The sequence below is a fragment of the Schistocerca serialis genome, chromosome 6 (genome assembly GCF_023864345.2).
Source record: "Schistocerca serialis cubense isolate TAMUIC-IGC-003099 chromosome 6, iqSchSeri2.2, whole genome shotgun sequence".
NCBI lineage: Eukaryota > Metazoa > Arthropoda > Insecta > Orthoptera > Acrididae > Schistocerca > Schistocerca serialis.
The window spans coordinates 698,669,959-698,696,560 of record NC_064643.1 but is presented as its reverse complement, the minus strand read 5'-3'; the positions used below and the strand labels follow the sequence as shown (position 1 = coordinate 698,696,560).

At 41.9% G+C, this 26,602-nt stretch overlaps 1 protein-coding gene across 1 annotated transcript in view; it reads left to right on the top strand.

Moving 5' to 3' along the window:
• Positions 1-26,602, top strand: part of LOC126485037 (lachesin-like) — an 897,349-nt gene that overhangs the window by 691,353 nt on the left and 179,394 nt on the right. The gene's annotated exons all lie outside the window — the stretch shown is intronic.

Genomic DNA, 26,602 nt, shown 5'->3' with positions numbered 1-26,602 from the left:
CAGCAGCAGAAGGCTCTCGCCACGTGTGAACGGGCATTATCTTGCTGAAATATAAACCTAGGACGGCTTTCCATGAAGGGCAACAAAAAGGGGCCCAGTACGTCGTCGGACTGCCCATATGCTCTAGGGGTGTCACGGACAACAACTAAAGCGATCCTGCTATGAGCATCACTCCTCCTTGTTTGGTCATATGGAGACAGACAGTCGGGCAGCTTCCTCACCACTGTATGAGGCGTCTTCACACACGTCTATACTGCTCATCAGGGCTCATCACTGGATACCATTGTACTCCAGTCAATGAGACTCTAGGTCGAAGACGTGTTTGGAAAGTCCCCAGACAGCAGTGATACCAACCTGGCTGTCGTCCGCCATACTACCGGACAACCAGGACTGATGGTTTGACGTGTCATTTAATTTCGTAGTGTCACTCCTTTGGTTGCCAGCTGCGGAAACCTTACAGTACAGCAGTACGTCGATGTTATTCTACGCCCCTTTCTGTTGCTCTTAATGGGAAGCCATCATGCGTTTACATTTCAGCAAGATAAAGTCCGCCCGCAGACAGCTCGTGGTCGTGCGGTAGCGTTCTCGCTTCCCGCGCCCGGGTTCCCGGGTTCGATTCCCGGCGATGTCAGGGATTTTCTCTGCTTCGTGATAACTGGGTGTTGTGTGATGTCCTTAGGTTAGTTAGGTTTAAGTAGTTCTAAGTTCTACGGGACTGATGACCATAGATGTTAAGTCCCATAGTGCTCAGAGCCATTTGAACCATTTGAACCATCCGCCCGGAGGACGGGCACGAACGTCCAACCAAATCAGAATTTTGACGACCTAATGCGCCAGTTAGACACAATTTAGCAGGATGTTCCTCAGTATTAAATTCAACAACTCTGTCAATCAATGGCAAACCGAATAACTGCTTGCATTAGAACCAGAGGTGCACCATCGCGTTAGCGACTTGCTCAATTTGCTGAGCTCTTTCTCTTGAATAAATAGTACAATTTTTCTGAAATTATAATTTTTGGTTTGTCTGTACATATACATCATATCTACCGATTTCTGTTCGATTCGGGTAATTCGTTCGTGGTGCGTCGTTTTTTATGTATGAGAATGTGTATCTAGGATCCAGCGGGTAGACATAAATTCTCGCTCCCAGACTTCATATTTTCATTGGCAGCATATTAACACTACAAAAGCCATCTGTAATACAATTTCATGCTTGAGATATTTTCGCTACTAAATATACATCAAATAATACCATTTTGCAATACTGTTAAGACGTGCACGACAAATATCTTCATTCAGTACAGTCTAACGTTCAGCCTCAGTGCTGTGGGTAAATTATTGTTAATATTTACAGCCAGTACTCGCAGTCTGCTCTCATCCATTAGAGCTCCCACGATTCCTCAGTCAGCTCCAAAGTTCGTGAGCGAACGCATATGTAGTACGCAACAGTGAAGGTTATGTACAGTGAAAAGTTGAAATCGGACCTACTAAGTGGAAGAAACCTGTACTACGTGCATCTAGTGCATACAGAAAACATGTGGAAACATGAAAGTGTATAAAATGACCGTAAATGTAAGAAGCACGCAATCTTATCTTTTTAAAAAGCTAGGTAAATTAAGTGAGCTGTCAAAATTCTACACATCTCCTATAAAAATATGAGTAATTAAAACCATTTTTGTACAACTTATAAGGCTAGGTGCAAGTTTCACTGCTTCTCTTAATACTCACCAGAATTATACACTGAAGAGCCAAAGAAACTGGTACAGCTGCCTAATATCCTGTAGGGGCCACGCGAGCAAGCTGAAGTGCGGCAACAGGATGTGGCAAGTACTCGACTAATGTCTGAAGTAGTGGTAGGGGGACTGACACCATGAATCCTACAGGGCCGTCCATAAATCCACAAGAGTAAGAGGCGATGGAGATCTCTTCTGAATAGCACATTGCAAGGCATCCCATATATGCTCTATAGTGTTCATGTCTGGAGAGCTTGGTGGGCAGCAGACGTTTTTAAACTCAGAAGAGCCACTCTGTAGCAATTCGGGACGTATAGGGTGTCGCATTGTCCTGCTGGAATTGATCAAATCCGTCGGAATGCACAATGGACATGAATGGATCCAGGTGGTCAGAAGAATGCTTACGTACATGTCACCTGTCAGAGTCGTATCTAGACGTATCAGGGGTCCCCTTCACCCAACTGCACACGCCCCACACCATGACAGAGCCTCCACCAGCTTGAACAGTCCTTTACTGACATGCAGGGTCCATAGATTCATGAGATTGTCTCCTTACCCCTACATGGCGATCAGCTCGAAACAATTTGAAACGAGACTCGTCCGACCAAGCAACATGTTTCCACTCATCAACAGTCCAGTGTCGGTGTTCACGAGATCTTTTTCCGGCCACAGCGATGTCGGAGATTTGATATTTTACCCGATTCCTGATATTCACGGTTCACTCGTGAAATGGTCGTACGGGAAAATCACCACGTCATCGCTACCTCGGAGATGCTGTGTCCCATCGCTCGTGCGCCGACTATAACACCACATTCAAACTCACTTAAATCTTGATAACCTGTCATTGTAGCAGCAGTAAGCGATCTAACGACTGCGCCAGACACTTGTTGTCTTATATAGGCGTTGCCGACAGCAGCGCCGTATTCTGCCTGTTAACGTATCTCTGCATTTGGATACGAAAGCCTACACCAGTTTCTGTGACACTTCAGTTTATTTAAAACGTTGCCAGCGATGTTGAAGTCGGTTGATACCTTTAGTTTCGTCATTTACGACGATGGTTCAAGTGGAGCGTTCTAGTGCCCGACAAATCTCTGTAACAGTTCTGCAGCGGATGCTATGAAGTCCTTCGTGCAAATTATCAATCACGTTGAAGTTACAAGGGCTCAAGTCCGTTCCGTGTGGTAGGTGGTACACCACATCCCCACCCCCGCCATCGAACGTGTCAGTCACAATCTGCCTCATATTCATCCGAGCACAGTTTTGCACAATTATGGGTAAGTCCTGCAAAACGTTTCTCCGCTCCTTTCTCTAAACTGTTCGCAGTGTATGCTGAAAAAACTAACGGCTTACAGAAATAAGTGGTGACACTTTCTGCACGACTCACCAGTCTTTTGTATGACTAAACTCGTCACATACAGAAGGGTATAGTCCCATCGAATGAACAAATCATTCACAGCTTGTGCCGTGCGTGCCAGAGTTTTGTCCTGCAAAATGACGGTTGTGTCGTACAGAAAGTGTCACACTGCTGTACCCTTCACCAGATTCTCGGACTTAAACCCTATGACTTCAACTTGATTCCTAAGATGAAAGGAGCATTCGATTCAAAGCCGTTACAGACATTCGTTGGGCGGTAGGTCACTCCACCCGAACCACCAACACAAGTGGCGCTGCTGAGAGTAACCTACGACTTCCAAATCGCTGTCAACAGCTTATCAACAGTATTGATGACTACTCTGAACGACAGTAAAATCTTTGAAAAAAAAAGCCTCTATTTTGTATAAGTTGTGAATAAATAGTTGTCACTATTAAAGTTTCAGTTCTCGTGATCTTCTTTTTATTATAGACCACTGAAAATTTTTAATATGGAAAGGAGGAAGACTTCTGGTAGACACAAATAAAATATTCGGTTGCAAAAGACTGATCTTTTTCTTATCTATATGATTAAAAGTAACTGCAATGGTAGGAGTTAATTACAGTAGAGTGTCAAGCGTAGGCATATTTCACGTTACATGTTAATTTTAGATTGTCCTATAAAACTGTAATAAAACTGGTTTCTTATAGCATAGTTGTCATAAAAGCAGGCAGCACGGTATTTCTGCAGCGTACTTAACGATTTCTGGTGAGACAAGTCAAATGATTTGCACAATAGCAGTCAGTAAAACTAAACTCTCAGGGAGATCACGCGGACTGGCCGTCCTCGATTTTCATAATATCTACTTACAGAATTCGAAAGTCAGCGCCCAGACATCATTTCGCTAAAGCTGCACGACACATTTCTCATAAACACTCGAGAACATTTCCTTAGGAGATCAGAAAAATTACTACAGGTCTTAAGCAAAAAACGTCTCCATCAACCGATAGATTTGTCGGTAGCTAAGTGGCGTGATAGTCTTTCGTCTGCGAAATCTCTGGTTCGATTTTCTCTCACAGCTTATGTCCACTTTTATTTCATTTCTTTACTATAAAATGAAAACATCAAATAACAAATATTGAATCATAATGTTTTAATAAGACATTTCAAAATTATGAATCGCATGAAAGTGCATATATTGACAATTAATTAAAATTTGGTACTAAACGTGAAATAGGAAATAAAATGTTTCTTTTATGTCCACAGACTGAATGGTGTTATTTATGTGCGTAATTAGATTCGTAAAAATAAGCGTTCGACATATCTGTATAAAATGTTAATTTATTTTCAAGTGGTTAGTAATAAAAACTATAAATATGTTATTTTAATTTTAAAAAAAGATTATTCAGTATTCGTTAATTAACATTTCTCTTTGATAATAAATATAGAATTACCGGATTTTTACGCCATACATTGAGCTCCCGGCGATTCTCTATGAGCGATGGAAATGTTTTGAACTTAAAAGCGCTCGTAAATCTTCTGACCTCCATAGATCACTTTTGCGAGTTTCTTTAACACTTGTGTCCTACTGCTTTAGGAGATTTGTGTTGGGTTGTTGAACTCCAGATGTTATAAGAATGAAGTTCCCCTTGTGCGTGGCCAGAAGTCACCGCCAGGGCCGTCACACCTAACGTTACCCGGCGTATGACTCCCGGAAGTTGTTGCTACATGTAGCTTATGGTGCGAATGTAGACACCATATGCGACCAGTGTGGTACAGGCAGGTGAATAATTAACAGGGCGGCACGTCGCGAACTAACTGGCTTTGGACTTGGGTTGATAACTGGTGCAAGCCGTATGGGACATAATTAGGTGGGATTACACGAGAAATGTGGCTGCCAAGGTTAACAGTGTCTCTATTCTCGTAGAGACACGACGTTCGCACGCGGTAAATCACCGCGCAGGACGAGCACTGTTGTCTAAGGAACGGTCATCACATGATCTGCTGTGAATGACATCGACGGCAATCTGAAAGTGGAGCGTCACGGACCCATTGCTACCAAGATTGTACGCAGGCAAATGCACCACATAGGCCTCACCAGCCGACGACCAGGGTAACATTCAATCCCTCCCCACGGATTTTCACCACTCTCAAGGCGACCACACCTACTCTTCAACATCGGTTTCGTCCACACGTATTTTGTGTGCAGCCATTGGCCAGAAATGAGAGACACGAAGGTGAGAGCTGCAGTTGCACAAGCGTTTAGAAAAAAAATAACATCTTCGGCACGGGTCGGGAGAGGGATGAGCTATTTAGATTAACGTAGTCTCCAGGCTACGGTTGGTGCAGCGGTAACAGTACCGAACAGTAAGCCGAGGGCCGTGGGTTCGAGTCCCTATGTGTAAACTTTCCAATTTTTACGTTACTTACAGATACGTTATAATACTTACTGGAATTAAGGAAAACGTGGAAGGGAGGACCCACCAATATAACTCTCTTTTCACACAACCTGTTTATTTAACAATATATATTAACTTTGTTTTACAGATAATCGAAGCATTTAACGACAAAATTTTCTTTAACAAAATGAACAAATTTATAAAATTCTTTTGACCTTAAACTTTAACTTGAATAATATTTTAATCTTCGCAATAGAAACCTGAAGTGCTGTACTGCAAAACAGCAAAATATATGCCAATGATAACAAGACGGGCGTGCTGCAGGTCCGGTTGTGTGAAACAGCGGTGTTTACTACCGTGCTGGACACAGTCTGTCTTAATAGATGCCCTTCTGCAACACATAAAAACTATATAAGCACCATTGATAACAAGAGTGATTCAATTACTCAAAACATATGACTTAAATTTTAATTTGAAAGCTGTATGTCGAAAGGTTCGGGTTTAAGATACGCACCTGTGCTTAAAGGTTAAACAGATTGGCAAACAATATGACAATGATAAGGATTACTTCAAAGCAACCAACCTCTTAATTTCAATCTGCAACCAAGGTGCGACTGGATCCCAATCCGTCCCTTCTGACAGTTTTATTTTCACTAAAGCCCTGGTGGCAGTTGTCTCTTAATATTTTCATAGTTAAACAGATTGTCAATCATTAAGACCGCTCTGTAGGAACGTCTTAAAACACTACTTGCGAACACTTGCTTCCAGAGAACTCACTAGGTGGAACCACAAGATCCAACTGAAATACACCAATAATGACCCGGTCTTTCAAACACAGAAACAGCCAGCTTATAACAACTGTTTGTTCAGATTGTAACTAACGACTGAGAAATGCAATTACAATCGAAGAACTGAAACGGTTAACAGCTAAATCTAACCACAAGGTCCCTCTTTTGTTTAACGGCAACCTGTGCCTTAGTACAACTGCTGTGGCTGTATTTACGACAAAGAGCTGATTAATTAGACCATTAAAGATCGGGTACAAACCAGAAATGAAAGGCAATATAATAGAGGGACAAATTTTCAAACGACAACTAGTGTCTCAGTACAATACTATTGAGTATATTTACGACCAAAGAGCCGACCGAGTAAAACTCTGAGGGTCGGGTACAAACCAACAAACCAGGAAATAATAAGGAGGGCACGTAGAAAATGAAACAAATGACCGAGAGGAATACAAAATGTTACTCCCCTTTATCAGCAAGCAATTCCATGGATCCACGGTGCGTCGCAGCGGTTACTGAGTGGTGACGATGAAAGCCAGGTAGAAGAGGGAAGCCAGGCCACGAGCGTTCGTCCGACACGAGTGTTGCCAACCAACCGACGGTATGTCGACGCTGACCCCGGTGAAGTACTCCGGTATCTTCGCCCTGCGCAGGCCCTCCTTGCGCAGCTCGTGGTTGCGGCCGCTCGGAACTCGTCACCACCTCTTGTTAATAATCCTCAACCAGTGCTGTACAGTCGCAATGAAGTCGTGAGATGTTCAATTGACTCTTTTTTTAGAACATATTACGCGTTTCGGGACTACACCCATCTTCAGATATCTGTTACAAAAAAGTACAAAACATAAGTGAACAGCATACTCAACAAGTCTCAACGTTACAGAAAATGAGGTTTGGTCATATGAGTACATACCACAAACTTCAACTCCTTCCTAACCAACCAGGCGTACAGCCATGACAACTCGAAGAAAGTGTCGAATAACATATGACTGCGGCACGAGCAGTCTTGAAGCAGAGCGTGTACTGACGCTAAACAAGTCAACTAGCGGCGAAGCGCCCTCGGTAGAGGGGACGGCATGGTCATGTGCTCCATGCGTTCACCGAGCGAGGTGGCGCAGTGGTTAGCACACTGGACTCGTATTCGGGAGGACGACGGTTCAATCCCGTCTCCAGCCATCCTGATTTAGGTTTTCCGTGATTTCCCTAAATCGTTTCAGGCAAATGCCGGGATGGTTCCTTTGAAAGGGCACGGCCGATTTCCTTCCCCTTCCTTCCCTAACCCGAGCTTGCGCTCCGTCTCTAATGACCTCGTAATCGACGGGACGTTAAACACTAACCTCCTCCTCCTCCATGCGTTCACATGTAATTTAATAATAATATACTCAGCATATAACTTCTAACAGGGTGTAATTACGACTAGAAATCGGAATAGTATAGTACTTCCGTATACCTTAAAACTAAAATATTTCATAATTTTTTTTAAAAAACTTCAAAATTTCTTACATTGCCATACTATGCCTATAGCCAGTAGAGGTACTAAGCACAACTCAAACCATATGTCAATATAAAATAAATAATAGGTGGGGAGGGGGGGAGGGTCCCTTCTTGGTCACAGAGCCATTCGAGAACCGCTTGTGAACGTTTTCCTAGTTGGAAACTCTGCGTCGCTGCGAATCAGTTCCTGGACTGCCTGGATGTTTTCGTCTGTGGTCGATTGCCTTCCGTCCCCATCAACATCACCCCAGTATCTGCTCTCTTGGTCAAATGGTTTGCAAAATGTCACTATACCCGAACATGAAATGGCATTTGGTACAAATTCTGAAGGAATTTTACGGTGAATCTGTGCGCAGTTTAGACGTTTTGTCCACAAGCATCGTACTGTCACGTGTAGTTGAACTTTCGAGTATGTTTGAAGTTGCCGCGGCATTTGACTCGCAGTTTACGGATGGAACTGTTACCCTCACCGCAGCAGAGAGGTGTCCGCAGACATCCCAGAACATATTTTGTATTCCGACACCTTTGTTGCATTATGATCTTAGAGGGCGGGACGACACTTCTGAAGTCTCCACTTGTGACAAATCTACAAGTGGTTTGTGTACGGGAGCGTAGAATGTGTAACCAGTTGCGTATTGTCCTAGATGGCGGACTATTCTGACACGAGCACGGACGTAATATAAAAGTAATAATCGCTTAGATATTCAAGACAAAATAAAACTGTGCGCTGGACTCTAACACTAATCCGTAACTTTGCCTCGATTACTTCTCGGCTATCGAATTCCCCGAGTTCGAGTGCCGACCCAGCATAGATTTTTAAGCTGTCAGGAGGTTTCGGAACAACGTATTCGCTGCAGCAGTCCTCCGCGTTATCCTTTCTTCCACGACTGCTGGTCCCACAAAGAATGAATGAGAACTTCTGTGAAGATGTGCACGATGGGGGCGCCAATTGTCGTCCTTGAAGGCTAATGCCTCGCCAATATGCTACCGATATAGTTGCACTATCGGTCGGAGGCTGGCATTCACCTATCTTACAGCCGTTACGGCACCTTCTATGACCACCAGCGGCGTACGTGTGAAGAGAACGTGATGCCAATCCTGAGCGGTCCATTCGGTATGTTGTTGGGTCCATCTGTACCGTGGTGCATGATGTCGCGCTTGCAAAGCTGGACCTCGCCATGGACGTCGGGAGTGAAGTTGCTCATTATGCAGCCAATTGCGCACAGTTTTAGTCGTAACACGATGTCCTGTGGCTGAACGAAAAGCATTATTGAACATGGTGGCGTTGCTGTCATGTTCCTCCCAGCCATAATCAGTAGGTAGCGGTCACCCATTGCAGTCGTAGCCCTTGGGCGGCCTGAACGAGGCATGTCATCGACAGTTCCTCTCCCTCTGTATCTCCTCCATGTCCGAACAACATCGCTTTGGTTCACTCCAAGACTCCTGGACACTTTCCTTGTTGAGATCCCTTCCTGACACAAAGTAACAATGCGGACGCGATCGAACCGCAGTATTGACCGTCTAGGTATGGTTGAACTACACACAACACGAGCCGACTGGAACTGATCGGCTGGTCGAACCCCTCCGTCTAATAGGCGCTGGTCCTGCATGCTTGTTTACATCTCTGGGCGGGTTTAGTGACATCTCTGAACAGTCAAAGGGACTGTGTCTGAGATATAATATCCACAGCTTTTCTTCATGTGTGTATTTAAAAACCATACTGCTGTATTTGTTCATGACTCTAGCTAATGTTTTTCGCAAGATCCTTTTTCTTATCTTTTATAAATCTTCTGACGCTATTTTGCATGGAGATAAAATTAGTGCTTCGGACAGATAGAGAACTTTGGTGTGACAATTATATTTTATAGTAATAATAAATTAAGGATGAGTCCGCCCTTTTGCAAATACACAAATTATTGTTTTGATTCATCACCCAAACATGTTTCATCACAGTTGTGGAATTGTCAGAGGGTTGTTCTATTAATCAAATAATAAAGAAACCAATGAGGGTGCCACAATCTTTGTGAAGCATGTTCGCGTGATAAATCAAAACAATAGTTTGTGTATGTTATTTTTCCAGCTGCCGCCCAGCCACCTCCCTGCTTGTGATGCGGTTCTGCTACCCACTTCATTTTAAATAAGAACTACCGCGTTTAGCGCACGATTTGTTAACGACATGACGCGAATGATGAGGAGCGGCTCATAGACAGTTACTTTTCGACAGTGACCTGTTAAAAAGGAATCTTTTATCACTTAAGGATGAGTCTTCCGGTGGCGCGAAACCAGTCGTGACTTTTAATAAAAAGTATTCTACCGCCAATGGGGTTTATTTTCTTTCAAAATAATTTGTATACTGGCGGAAAGGTGGACCCATCCATAATTCATCAAAACTAGAAAATGATAGTATTTTATCACACTTTAATTTGACATCCATAAAAATAGCTTTTCTATTGTATATATTTTTGATTGTCTCTGTTTTCATTTTCCCACTCATAATTTTAACTGCCTATATTTTTCTCTTCTTTTACTTGTATCTTCGCCAAAATATTCAAGGATACCTGTTTTCTTTGCTCACCATTATTGGTTTTTAAAATTCTTTGGTAAATTGCTTTCACTGGTTGCATTGTATCTTTTCAAGCGATATTTATAGACCTACCTTCTCAGCTGTCTCCTTCGGAAGTTCTTGTCTTTTCTTTGCATTCCCTAAGTTTCCATCCATTGTTACGAGATCATCTGCAAAGGGCAAACAGTTTATAGTTTCTTTCGAGCAACCCAGCTTCAGTTATTGATTAGCTTTGGGATATTCTTCCTCCATTTTCCATTCTCTTATACCTTTTCAAATGGCTCTGAGCACTATGCGACTTAACTTCTGAGGTCATCAGTCCCCTAGAACTACTTAAACCTAACTAACCTAAGGACATCACACACATCCATGCCCGAGGCAGGATTCGAACCTGCGACCGTAGCGGTCGCTCAGTTCCAGACTGTAGCGCCTCGAACCGCACGACCACTCCGGCAGGCCTTATACCTTTTCCCAGCACGCAATTGAATAATATTAATGACAAACTATCTCCTTGTTTGACTCCTGTCACAATATGGAGGGGACTTGAAGTTGCTGCAAGAAATTTAGTTCTTTTCAATTTGTTTTTAATAGTTTGTTTTATTATTTTCTGAGTTTTAGTATCTACTGATAATTTTTTCAAGGTTTTCAGCAGTGAATCTCTCTCTGCCGATCCATAGCCTTTTCAAAACCAGCCAATATAAAAGGAAAAGAAAAACGTTTACGAGGGACGTGAAGTTCGCCAATTTCGTTTGCAAAAATGCAGAATTTGTTGCGGTACGTTGAGGAATACTCCCACGTTAGTTCCTGTAGTTTCGTGAAGTTCCGGTCGGCGGCGACGCCATATCCTTTAAAATGGCGCGTGTAGCGAACGTGCGTCCCAAGCAGAGACTTTTCTTTGAGCTTCTTTTTTCGGAAAACCAGAGCATCGTAGACGTTAATAGTGCTTGCAGAAGGTCTACTGAAACATGACAGTGAACAAAAAGCACGGTGAGTCTTTGGGCAAGGCGTCTATCATCATAACAACGATGTCGCGCGCACCTGCACGATCCCCCGCGTGCCACTTGAAAGCATACAGCTGTGACTCCTGCAGTGTTGGAACGGGCGGACACTCTCATTCGAGGTGATCGACGGATCACGGACACCTCGCTGCTCAACTGGGCGTCTCTGTAGGTAGTGTCAACAGACACTTCGAGCACTAGGGGTACTCAGAGGTGTGTGCCTCTTGGGTTCGTTGATGCTTAACAGAACACAATATGGAGCAACTGTGTGGAATTGCTTGCACGTTACGAAGCTTATGGTGACAGATTATTGTCTAACGTCATGACAGATGATCAAACATGGGTTCATCACTACGAACAGGAAACAAAACGGCCATCCATATGGGAGGTTACCTTCATCTGTAGCATCTTGTAGTCAGCCTTACTAGATGAGTGGTGTGTCAAGCGAGTGCTTTCATTATTTGTACATCAGAAATATTTTCGTAATTTATCATACCCACTGCAACTATGCTTGAAATTAGAGCCCTAGCACCTATCAGTTAAGCTATAATTTATTCTCGCCTTTACCTCTTAACGCAACGGAATGGATAACGCATCTGACTAATAGCTTGTGCACGTTTCTGATGGACTCACTCCACCCTGGCAAGACCACATTTCCTTTCTGTGGCATACATTTTAATCTAAGCTAGGGCATATTAGCAAAACATGGAGCTTATGGTATAATGCCTCAACAAAATGGCTACCCACAACTCAATAATCAAGACCACGACTTCTTTCATATATCTCCTCTTTTATTACAATGAATTCTTTCATGTTAATGTTGCGTAATTTCTTGCATTACACTTAAACACAGTAGTTAAACAAGGGATTCTCTACCCAATGGGAATGACATTACATAAGCATTTTACTATTCTATGGTCTCCTAATGTTTCTGTTTATTGTTACTGTGCACTTTCTGGATTAGTAAGGAATCTTTCGCTACTTCATCCTCTCCCATACTCTCATAAGCTCATTCATTAGCGACATAATGAATTTACTGAGTATCGGGCTGTACTAAGAAAAATCATGCTTGACCCACCGTATTTGAAACTAATTCCCTACTGTCTCATGCCAATCATACAGATTAAATATACAAAATAAATCACATTGGCAATATAAAACACATCTCAAAAACAAAATGTTTGGTTATCTACTTGTTCTGCGTTCCCACATCAATCAATAGTCATCCCAGATTCAGACGTCACTGACCCACGTAATAAATTTCCCAACCACAAACTCTGGAGGATTTATGCACATCTCACTGTACAATGCGTCCCACATGGTGTTGCCGGGTAGATGGCTGACTCACCTTAATACTCTCTCAGAGTACCACAATATCAAGCTAGCATCACAAGGATATATCTCATAATGAAAATTTTTGGTATCTTAATTATCTCACACACGGACTCTCAACTGAAAGCTTGGACAAGCACTTATATAGTTTTTTAATTGTCTCATAGTCAGGTTTTGAGACTCACACCGTACTCACCACGTTGAAGTGCTTGTCTCTAATTCAAGTTCTACAGACGCAATTCTTAAATATTTTCAACTTAGATTTATACATGCAAGTACTTCATCTTAATATTACCGCACGCAAGTATTTCATCTTATAATTGCAACATGTGGTTTCACTGTGACCGTTGGTTACTTCCGAAGAATCCTATGTTCCCCATGAGTTTTACCTGCCTACCTTTTTCAAACAATTCACATGAGCCTCCCACCAAAAGTTTCTGAAAAGAGAAACCATTATTTTTGTCTACTCTTACATATTCCACGTGCATACCATTTTAATTTAAATTTGTTTTTATGGAGCACACATAAAACGCGTCTTCACACCACAGTAATCAGCGACAGTGCTGAAACCTGGCCGTTCATCCAGTTATCCCGCGATTCCACAGAAGTGGGTGAGGACCTTGCCACCGTATTGGTCAGCCACATCCCAGGCCCTCTAGCGCTGTGGTATACTTCCTCTTTTCCTCTCTTTGGTTCGGTCAAAGCTGTTCAGAGGACTATCTCAAAGATGACTGTAGAATCTACCTCCACTATCTGTGGTCAGCAGACGACCAGACATTCATTCAATTCACAAACATCACCGGACTGGATATAGGGATCTATTTTAAGGAAGGGCACATCTGAATAACTAAATAAATAACTTGTCATTCTTTCCTACGTTGGTATCCGGCCTCGGTGTATTAATAAAATAGTGTTATTATACAAAAAATGCTATTCGGACAATAATAACGAAGTATGAAGTTGTACATATTTTCTATGTCGGGCAGTACTGTACGGTCTCACATGGAACAAGTTCAAAGTGGCATTCTCGGCCGGTAAAGTCATGGCAACAGTCTTCCGGGCCATGGATGGGTTACTGTGTTTGATGTCCTCTCTCATGCTGCAACAACCTATAATGAGGCGTATTGTGCTACCCTAAGGAAACTGGAGAAACGACTTCAGCGTGTTCATTACCACAAAAATGCAAGCAAACTTCCCCTTCTCCATGAGAACACAAGGCCTCACACAAGTCTGCGCACCTGAGAGGAGCTCACAAAACTTCATTCGGCTGTTCCCCCTGATCCATCCCCAAGCCCGAATCTCGCACCGTCCGAATTCCACCTGTTCGGCGCAACGAAGGATCCACTCCGTGGGGAGCAGTACGAGGATGATGCAGCGAGACGTTGGCTCCAACGTCGACCATCAGCATACAAGCCCTTGCAAAAATGGTTCAAATGGCTCTGAACACTGTGGGACTTAACATTTCAGGTCATCAGTGCCTTAGAACGTAGAACAACTTACGCGTAACTAACCTAAGGACATCACACACATCCAAGCCCGAGGCAGGGTACGAACCTGCGACCGCAGCAGTCGCGTGGTTCCGGACTCAAGCGCCTAGAACCGCTTGGCCACCTTGGCCGGCAGGTCCTTGCAGCCAGGTAGCTTATGGCTGTCACAATGATCAGACATTATATTGAAAAACAGAGTTTTGTAGCCAAATGGTTCGGGGAATGGTATGGTGCATCGGAATCCTGATTAAAACGAACCTGTTTTCAGAAAAAAAAAGATGTGCTGTGTCACTTATTGAACGCTTCTCGCCGGCCGTTGGTGGCCGAGCTGTTTTAGGCGCTTCAGTCTGGAACCGCGCGACCGCTACGGTCGCAGGTTCGAATCCTGCCTCGGGCATGGAAGTGTGTGATGTCCTTAGGTTAGTTAGGTGTAAGTAGTTCTAAGTTCTAGGGGACTGATGACCTGAGATGTTAAGTCCTACAGTGCTCAGAGCCATTTGAACCATTTTTGAACGCTTCTCGTATTTCAGAGTTCGATTTTGCCACTATCTCTATACCATTAAATAACTTAAGTGCTAGTCGGGTAGGTGTCTTTCTTTAAAAGCTACAGAGCAACTGTGTGTTTGGCCGCGTTCTGCTGGCGCCAGCACGTGCTGCGCCCACCCGCTGTCGGCGGCAGAGCTCAGCGGAGCCGTTCCGGCGCTCCGGCGCGGCTATTTCCGCCTGCCAGATCGGCGGCCCAACAGGTGTAAAGCAGGCCGTCGGCAGGCGGCAGGCGGCAGGCAGGTGGCGATAGGAGAGTGAGGCTGCGCGCAGCGGCTGCCGGCTCCCTGGGGAGGGCGGCTGCACACACAGCCCGCGCGCCGCTGAAAGCCAAAGCCGCAGAGCCGGCGGGCCGGCCTCGTGGGGCGCACGCCTCGCCGATTCCCGCCAACGTCAGAACGCCGCGGCGCCTCCTCTCCTCAATAAAAGAGCTGCCGGGAAGGATGAAGTGGAGGGGGGGGGGGGGGCGGTGCGTCGCCGCGCTGAAAGGCCTTCTATTCCCCAGCCAAACGTGTTTATGCTCGGGGAATTCTGCGAGGCGGCCATGCGTGACCGCAACGCAAACGTAGCCGTCTTACTGGCGAAAGCAGCCCACTTCCGAGGGCCAAGAGCAGTAAGCAGGGAATGTGCTACGAGGACATACATCCTAACCAGTAGTAGCAATACCTCTAAATCGTGGAATAAAATGAAAGGAATTATAACGAAACCGGCAAACGAAGCACTAGTATATAACAAACGGAACGTAGAATACACTATTGGCCATTAAAATTGCTGCACCAAGAAGAAATGCAGATGATAAATGGGTATTCATTGGACAAATATATTATACTGGAACTGACATGTGATTACATTTTCACGCAATTTGGGTGCATAGATCCTGAAAAATCAATACCCAGAACAACTACCTCTGGCCGTAATAACGGCCTTGATACGCCTGGACATTGAGTCAAACAGAGCTTGGATGGCGTGTACAGGTACAGCTGCCCATGCAGCTTCAACACGATACCACAGTTCATCAAGAGTAGTGACTGGCGTATTGGGGCGAGCCAGTTTCTCGGCCACCATTCACCATACGTTTTCAGTTGGTGAGAGATCTGGAGAATGTGCTGGCCAGGGCAGCAGTCGAACATTTTCTGTATCCAGAAAGGCCCGTACAGTACCTGCAAAATGCGGTCGTGCATTATCCTGCTGAAATGTAGGGTTTTGCAGGGATCGAATGAAGGGTAGAGCCACGGGTCGTAACGCATCTGAAATGTAACGCCCACTGTTCAAAGTGCCGGCAATGCGAACAAGAGGTGACCGACACGTGTAAACAATATCACCCCAGACCATCACGCTGGGTGATGCGCCAGTATGGCGATGACGAATACACGCTTCTAGTGTGCGTTCTCCGCGATGTCGCCAAACACGGATGCGATCATCATGATGCTGTAAACAGAACCTGGATTCATTCGAGAAAATTTCGTTTTGCCATTCGTGCACCCAGGTTCGTCGTTGAGTACACCGTCGCAGGCTCTCCTGTCTGTGATGCAGCGTCAAGGGTAACCGCAGCCATGGTCTCCGATCTGATAGACCATGCTGTTGCAAACGTCGTCGAACTGTTAGTGCAGATGGTTGTTGTCTTGCAAACGTCTCCATCTGTTGACTCAGGGATCGAGACGTGGCTGCACGATCCGTTACAGCCATACGGATAAGATGCCTGTCACCTTGACTGCTAGTGATACGAGGCCGTTGGTATCCTGCACGGCGTTCCGTACTACTCTCCTGAACCCACCGATTCCATATTCTGCTTACAATCATTGGATTTCGACCAACGCGATCAGGAATGTCGCGATACGATAAACCGCAATCGCGATAGGCTACAATCTGACCTTTACCAAAGTCGTAAACGTGATGGTACGCATTTCTCCTCCTTACACGAGGCATCAAAACAACGTTTCACCAGGCAACGCCGGTCAACTGCTGTTTGTGTATGAGAAATCGGTTGGAAACTTTCCTCATGTCAGCACGTTGTTGGTGTTACCGCCGGCGCCAACCTTGTGTGAATGCTTTGAAAAACTAATCAATTGCATATCATAGCATCTTCTTCCCGTCCGTTAAATTTCGTATGTGTAGCACGTCATCTTCTTGGTTTAATGGCCAGTAGTGTATTATGCCTGACAGACTACACAGCCTGATCCCGCTGCCCTTCCAAAGGCCTTTATGCAACCCACATCACCTGGAAATACCATGTGCGAGATTTTCATATTCTCTCGCTCGCTATGCACAAACTATTACGCCCGCAGAAGAAATGGACAGCACCTTTTATAGCAAATTCAATGCATTCAAATTTTGTACTGAAATACTTACACACTGGAGGCCACAGTTTTCGAATTATTCAAGAAAAGCGTGCTTGAAGGTCACTTTCGTTGCCAACTACAATCTCTAGCAGAAACATATCTCTATAAAAAATTTAACTACATTAGATTTCCTACAAGAAGGTAATATTCATTTTTGTGAAACTAATACTCTGGATGTAGCGAGCAAGAGAACATGAAAATCGTGCACATGGTATCTGAACTTGTTGCAGATAGCACAAAACCCATAGGTATGGGAAGCTGAACTACTTTGTATAATAAATTGGACTTATAAACAGGGAAAGAAGGTAGGAAAGTTAGAGTTTAATGTCCCATAATGAGGAAGTCATTAGTGACCGAGCAATAGTTTGGAATGAGAGAAGAACGTGGAGGAATGTCGAAAATCGCAGCATTGCGACAAACTGGCGTCCAATTGAGAACCTGGACATTACGTCACACCCAATTCAACAATTTGCCTTAAGCGAGTTAGGGAGATTCCCTAAAACCTGACTTGACTCAGAGAAGGAACAAGTATAAGTCAAGGTTAAGATAGGTACAGGGTCATTTAGAACACTATCACAGAAAAGTACAGACAGCATAAGGAATAATGAATGCGATATAGAAATAGACTAAGATAAGGAATGAGGGATAACATATACAGAAACGTTTAGAATTATAGTTTAAGATAAGAAAAGGATCAGTCAAGATAAAAGACAGATCAAGCAGATGAAATAGCCAACGAATGAATATAATATTTCTGAGAATTTTACAAACCAAAAGACAACACCATCAAAGACGAATACTATGATGAATTAGAAATACTAGCAGAAAATGTAGCATCACAACATATGGAATACGAACCAGCCCTGAAACAAAATAGACCAAACAAAACTTTACGTTCATATGAATTGCGAGATGGGTACTAACAGAGCTATGGAAAAAAATTAAAGATGAATTATTCAAAATTATAAACTATTTTTATTATCATGAGTCTCTCCCAGGTTATTCTGCAGAGTGTAAGGCAATACTCGCTCATAAATTAGAGATACAAGAAACGACTTCTTTTACAGACCAAGAAAACCAATGTCATATGCAGCAAACGCACTCACATAGGCATTTTAAAAAAGGAGAATAAAATGCAAGATACAAGTATAATGTGAAAAGGATCAGTTTCATTATTGACCAAAAATGGAAACTAAAGAATCTATCACAACATTGAAGAGGCCAATAGATAGAATTTTTGAAATAAAAAGAATAATAATAAAGCAGTTATTGACTTGAAGAGGTATTTTACAGAATTATCTGCAAGATACCATCCAGGATATTGAACGATACACAGCTAGACTGGAAAGATAGAATAACAATACTAAACATATACGAACATCAAAGGGTGAGAACATTTATTAGCGGAAAGCAGTATAAGTAGTATATCGGTGTCCACACATGCGCACTTTGCGTTTAATGCGGTATTTAATCTTGGCAGACCACAGGAGTCAACTGCAACTCATAATGCATGTTGCCTAGATGCAGCGGTAATGACAACACAATCCAAGATGGTGGTAAGCCACGGTCTCCACATCAGTGACGACATCACCACGTAACTCAATACAACCCTGCCATCGGCCTGCCTCCTCTCTGCTCCCACTAATCCTCCCCCTCCTTCTCCTCCTCCACTCTCGAGCAAAATTCAGTGCAATCTCAAAATAAAGCAGACAGTTACAGCGCAGTATTTCAGTGGACATTTAAATGAAATCACAATCACATGACGTGTCACCTTATCTGAAGTATCAGATTCAAAAGGGTTTTTTTTTTTGCGTCTTGCTCAAAAGTATTAACCCAAAAACTTACACAGAGGGTATAACTTGAAGTGTTTCCACATTTAAAGTACATCGGCAATACCCAAAAGAAACACACAGAAAATGTCTATATCAACTTGTAGATGAAGGAGCACAAGTGATCTTGCAGAGTTCGATCTTTCTGCCATACGAGGTGTAAGACGCAACTGACTACAATATTAAATATTTCTTACTTGTTACCTTTTCTACGTATCTTCTCAAGTGGCAAAGATGTTCTTTCCACATCTGAAACGTCTGTAAAAGTATTGTCAGGAACGTAGAAAACAGAATGGTTACATCAAGTGTCACAACGATATTCTCCATAGACATACATATCCCTCGGAAGTGGTGCCTATAAAATTATTGTGAACACTCAAATTATTTGCCCAAATGCTACTTACGTCTGTAAACATGCGGCCAAAAATTGACATGTTAAACAGGCAATTAAACTACACGTTTTGGCCTGTATGAAGTCATGTAACGACACTAACCTGACCACAATTATAAGTTCGGAAAACACATTTTGGTTAAAATACTGCGCCAAGCGGATAAGTATACAAACAAATAGGCAGTCTTTGCTCCTGTTACAATGTAATTAACTGAGTTTTTTAGGCCTACACTTGATGCAGGACATAATGAAGCCAACATCTAAATATATCTATGATGTTTGTCAAATTTTAAAATGTTATTGGCACGTCTAATATATATGAGGGAGAATGTTATTTCAACCTGAGGGATCTTATAGGTGTTTCATAGAACGACCTGTCGTCACCTGTTATTTCAAGTTACTCGGTAATGTTTTATCCTAGCAAGCATCATTTTAGGGAGAGAGAAGATACACGAGGAAACTGGAATCAATGTTATTAATAAGCGAATACTTCATCTGAACTAGATCTATGGAAGTATGGACCCAAGGCTCTCTACAACATTCAGACTGAATTTCCCACAGGCAGCTACAAAATAGCACAAAAATCACATCAAAGTATGCAATGTAAGAAACACACAACACAGAAAAAGGCCAAACAATTTGACCAGAAACCATTTTAGGAAGAAAGGAAGAAAGTTCTTTGTCGAGATTTTTATTGTGATACGACACTGAAACTGAACATTGTCGTACTACACAAACAGAACATCCTAATACGAATTTTCTTACAAACTACACACCACGACCAAAGACAGTATCCGAATAAGACAAAGCTGAATGTGTCGAAAGATAGTGGTGGAATAAGACAGAGGTGAAATGTATATACATTGAAAATACCATATTTGTCACTGAAATAAAATTGTTTATAATAATATTTTACGTTTTACACACGAAAACACTGGTTGCTTATTGTAATTCACAAGGATTATTGATTTCGAACAAGAATTCCAACTTTGAATCAAAATAATATTCTATTACTCTTAAAATATAAAACTTTGAGCACAAAACATGTATGGCACTACTGTCATGACTTAATTGTTCTATAACAGTAAAATAAATACACACACCCTGCGTGGTGCCACTGCTATAGAACGTAAAGCTCAAGCAGCACTTGTTGACGATGAATGTTTTATTGTTTACCACACTTTGCAAGCACTATGGACCTTCCAATTAAATGCTTTCACATCAAAATATCCATATTACTTTTTTTTAAATATACAAAACTTGCTTATTGGCACTTCTGAAATATATGTTCACTGATCAGGGTCGTTTGATCTTTGTACTGTGCATGAATGTCACTCACGAAATTAATCAAAATTCGGAAAAATTGATTGTATAGCACTATTAAATACAATTGAGCACTATTGCTGAATTAACAGGCAGAGGATAGATGTTGATGAGAATAACTAAAGTAAACAATGTTGTTCCCATGTCTAAATTCATCAAAAACTTATCTCTGAAACTGATGTCAAAATCAGCCAATCATTGCAGTGACCCCATGCTGGGATATTAATTCTGTCTTTTAATTCAAAATGGTTGGAATCTTCTGTTGTTACACAGTGGAAATTACATGACACTGATAGAGTGGCCTATTGTGCAGTAGATATATATTCTCAATACATTCATATAGGTGATCAATGTGTTGATGTGCTTTCAAAGTTGCCAAAACATTGCACGGACTTCATGGTGAGGTATCAATTTTATCTTGCAGTTCAAAACATTTGTCATCGTATGCTGATATTCCTAAGCAGGCAAGGAAGTGGTAGTTGACAAAAAGAAACAGGCATTCACATCTGAAATAATATTCAAAAACCAGAGGTCCACAGTGTATGCAACTTAACTTGAGGGTTTGTGTGCCAAAACTTAGCAGTGGGGATCAGATAGTGTACCATAGGACTTTATTTCCACACCATAAGTGACAGTGTATGTGCACTAAGTGTCAGCTCCTGGGGGCGTCACCCACTAGGGATATTGGCTGGGGGTGTCAGCTATTGGTTGTCAGGCACAGGGGTTCCATCTATGTAGCAGCAAAATGTAGCAAATTGATCCTATGTTACAACAAAACTATAACAAATTGACACCACATTACAGCAGTTTCCAGTGTAACTGCTTTAGATACTACTGGGTTGGACAATAATGTTTAGTTGCCATGGTAACTGTCTTAACGGCACAAATATATTTATCTTGAATAAGCAAAGTGCTTCGAGACAGCTTCAAAGCACATGTACAGAAACCAGCAAGTGTAATTGCGGTACTGACAGCAAGTTGACGCATGTTGTGACACATTACCCACTGTGACAAATGCCTCGTGTTAAATGAAACTACATCAGTCTCCCCTCTGTGTTATAGGAAAAGTGTAACACATTATCCCCAATGTTGCAGCTGCATGGTGGATACTAGTGGGAATAATGTTGGTCAGTTCATTAGATGAATGCCAGTACCACATTTATGATGGCTACTCTTATTCTAAATGCGTGGCAACAGTGTAAGTGCTATAATTTCACAATAGGTGTAAGCTACTGGATGTCTGATAGTATTATAACACCATAAGCTGACAGTCATTTTTTTTGTCATGAGTTTTCTGACAGATTTGATGCACGTTGTATGTCTTCAATTATTTGCCGAATGTATGCCAATCTCTGTCTTCCCCCACAGTTTTTACCCTCTGCAGCTGCCTTTAGTACAGTGAAAATTATTCTGTGATGACTTACAGATGTCCCATCATTGTATTCCTTCTCTTGTCAGTGATTTCCTTATATTACTTTCTTCATTGAGTGTGGAAAGAACCTCCTGTACATACCTTATTGGTCGACAAATTTTTCCACATCCTTCTGTAGCATTCTCTTGTGTTCCAGTTTAACCACAGTCCATGTTTCACTGTTCTGCAGTACTATGCTCCAAATTTCGTTCCCACATAAATGCCTATATTTGATAGCAGAAACCTTTTCTTGGCCAGGAACGCCCATTTTGCCTGTGCTAGTCTCTTTTTATGTCCTACTTGCTCCACCCATCATGTTTTATTTTGCTGCGTAGGTTGCAAAATTCCTTAACTTCATCTACTTGGCGATCGCCAGTTCCGATGTTAAGTTTCTTGCTGTCCTCATTTCTGCTAATTCTCATTACTTTTGTCTTTCTTCTATTTATCCTCAGCACATGTTCTGTAGTCATTAGGCTGTTCATTGCATTCAACAGATCCCAAAATTCTTCTCCACTTTCAGAATGGGTAGCAATGTCATCAATGAATCTTACTATTGATATCTTTTCACCTCGAATTTTAACCACACTCTTGAAACTTCCTTATATTTCTCTCATTGCTTCTTAGATGTGTGGATCGAATAAGAGGGGTGAAAGACTACATTACTGGTGTTCAATATTACAGTTCGCTCTTTGTTCTAGTACACACTGTATGTTACCCATCTTACCCTTAAGCTTACTACCATTTTTACTCTATGTAACTGGACAGCAAGCTCTGAACAGTCCTGAATAGTTCTACATAGTTCTCACTACATCTGACTGGTCACATTATCGTGATACAGCAAGTATCACAACTTGACATTGTATCTACTATAACTTGACTATGGGTGTCTGCTATTAGATCTTAAAACTGTATTATAAAACCTATAACTGACAGTGTTTGTGTGCTGTGGGAATAACTTACTGGGATGTTAGATACTGGATCTTGGTGACTGCCCTACCTCACATGAGCATTTATTTCAACTTGGAAAGATATTATGTACATAGAGATTGATTCATTGAGCATCTGCAAGTGGCACCAAAGTAAATGATGAAGTTGTCTAATCACGATGAGATCTGTGCCAGAAAGTTGCAACTTCTTCCAACTTTTCTCCCCCATTACAGCGAAACTATTGCAAGTTACCTCGACACTCGACAAATGGCACCATGTTACAGAAAAACTCCAACAACTTGTCCCAAAACAGTAAGAAATTGGCCAAAAACTGTAAGAACTTGTCCTAAGACTTCAACAGTTAGCCTCCTGATACTATAAGAACTTGTCCCTGCAAACTGGAAAAGCTTGCTCCAAAAGTGTAACATTTAGCCCCAAATTACAGCAGAACTCTAAAATTTGGCCCTATGTTACAGCAAAACTGTAAGAAGTTGCCCCTCACTCCTTACATTGTAAAAATATAAAACGGTGAACTCCCTGTTGTAGCAACCAATAGCAACTTGCTCCAGTGTTGCAACAAAACTGTAACATGTTCCTTCTATATTATGGTGAAACAGCAGCATGCCATATGTTACATGGATTTCCAGTGTAAACCGTGTACATATTATTGGTTTGGCCAGTTATGTTCAGTTAACATGGTTATTATAACTCAATGAAATATGACATGCCTGAAGATTACATTAGTGTGCATGTACAGATCTCAGTAAGTCTACTAATGATGTTGTCTAAGAAAGTTGAGACTTAATTTTGGCACATTTCCCCACTGCAACATGTCGCCCCAATTTATAGCAAAACTGTAACAAATTGCCCTGGAGATTGCAGCAAAATTAGTAAGTTCCCTATATTACAGTTGCATGGTGGGTGATATTGGCGATAATGGGAATCAGTTGAAATGGCGAATGCCATTACTACATATTTTTGAGACTGCTTTACACGGAATACATGGGCACAGTGTATATGCCATTACCTGACGGTGGCTGATAGCTACTGGGTCTTAAATAGCACTCTAACACTGTTAAAACCTATCAAATACATTTATCTTCGTTCTACAAAACATGATCTGCTTTGAAACTGTATCAATGTGGATGTGCTATTGTCAGCTAACATAATTATTCCATTGACAAATCAGGTTGAGACCAGGTTGTACAAGTTGTAACATGTTCCAATATGTTATCATGAAAGTTTAACGGCTTCTTCCACATTTCAGTGGACTGTAATAACTTGCTCCCAATCTGTAACAACTTGCCCTGCAGCTGTAACAACTTGTTCTGAAATTGTAACTAGTTGTCCGTAAACAGTAAGGGCTTGCCCCAGAATGCTAATACATTGTTGTGAAACTGTAGCTAGTACCTCTGAAACTGCTACAACTTTCCCTGGGACTGGAACAAGTTGTCCCATGTTACAGAAAAACTGTAACAAATTGCTCCATCTATCTTAAAGGGAAATTGTAACATACAGCCTCATGTCACAGCGAATCTGACACTGGTTCTGTCAATGCTGAAAAAGTTGCCAGAAATTAACTAGTGACTTTTAGTAAGAAACAATTACTGCCGATTCATTTCAGGCACAGCCCAACTATAGAACATCAAATAAAATAGTGTTCATACGAAGTATAGAGTCTCATATATGACACATATGATTCTGTACTTTGTATGAAGGCCATTGAATTTAACATTCTGAAGGTGTGCTGCACCAAAAATGTGTCTAGATAAAAAAATTTTTGAACATCAAGTCACCAGGTCATTCCTAGTGGCCAATTCAGCTTCGATGTAAGTCACCTCAAGTTTACATCATGGTCACAAGCTCCCTGCACCGCTTTATGCCACATCTTAAGTTACAGCGAGTCTGTGGACAGCTACTGGATCTTAAATAGTAACCTATCACCAGAAACTGACAGTGTGTATATGCAGCAGGTGTGAAGTAGTACAGTGTCAGCTACTGGGGTTTTTAGATACTTGGAGGTGTCAGCTGCTAGAACGGTGTCAGCTACTAGAGGATGTCCTGTATTGGGGTGCGCCAGTTTGGTGATACAATACAATTTTAGTATCCAGTGGTTGACAGCTGCAGTAGCTGACACTCACATACACATAATAGCTAAGCCCCCTCCCCAGCAGTTAACACCCCCAGTAGCTAAAAACCTGTGGCAACTAACAACCTCCAGTAGCTGGCACCTGCAGTAGCTGCTACCCCCTGCACATACACACTAAAAGATTCGGCTTGTGAAATACTATTTAAGATCTCATAGCTGTGAACAGTTCTGTTGTAAGATGGAGCAACTTATTATTGTTTCACTTTAACATGAGAGGCAACTTGTTACAGTTTTGCTGTAAATGTAACATTGGGCAACTTGTGACAGTTCTGGGGAAACTTGTGACAGGTGCAGGGTAAGCTGTGGTTGTTATGACACAGTTTCAAAATAACTTCAGCGTTTTGGGGCAAGTGGTTACACATTCAGGCCAAATTGCAGTTGTTTTCTATCAAGTTGTTACAGTTCCAGAATAATTTCTCACATTTTTGTGTCAATTTGGTAGAGTTTCAGGAAACGTTTCCTGTTTCATATTGTAGCTGACACAGCAGTAGTGACTCCCCAGTTGCTGAAACCCACTTCACATATACAGTGCTAGTGTTGGTGAAATATTATGTAAGATCTGGTAATGGACACTCACTGAACATACACACTGTCAGCATCGGAACTACCAGAACTTGCTATAATGTTGTGACACATGCATTGTCAGCTTCTGATGTTGGAATATTACTTGAAATCCGGTAGTTGACGCCTACTGTGAGATTATGGCACCTACACTGCTCGGTGCATAATGGTGGCCACTATAATCATGGTAATGGCAGACACCATGTCAACCATCCCTCATTAGTCCAAATAGTTTTCCCCATACATTCAAGGGGACATGCAGACATAATGACTGGGGTAATGTCAATCATCATCTACAGTTCATTATGCTATTTCATCAAAGTGTCATATAATTTCCGCCATGTGACAGCATGATTTAGTGTCATCATCAGAAGACAGCAAGCGTTTTGTATTGTAAGATAATATTAATACCGTAGAACAGACTTGCTACAATGTTTAAATGACTCTGACAGCAGAGCAAACCTTGTTTCTTATATATACAAATGTGTAGTGCTGCTATTCAGTATGTCATTAAACTGAAGTTCCATTTAGTTTTCACTGTGTGACAGCTAAATGTGACAACATTTTAAACTGCAAGATGCAGTTAATACCTCGTATGGTCTCACTCTAATGTTTGACTGAATTTGAAAGTGGGTAGTTGGAAGGGTAGCAAACCTCATTTCTTATCACAGAAATGTATATTAGTATTGTGAATGCTTTTTCCTTGAAGTTTATCAATAATAGCAATATGCAAGCCATATGTATTTTCTCTTAATACTGTACAACAGTTACGATACTAGCACCATGTGTATTTTGTGATGGAAATCTTACATATTCTGAAAAGTAGAAAGATTTCATTTTAGCAGAGGTTTCAGGTTTGTTTTCCAACAGAATACAGTAATTATACTTGCACATTACAGTAAGAATCAAGCACGTGTTCTGTACCCAAAATCGTTGCTTATTTTGACAAATAATTGTAATTCTGTGGCAAAGACGGTATTTTTGAGTTAC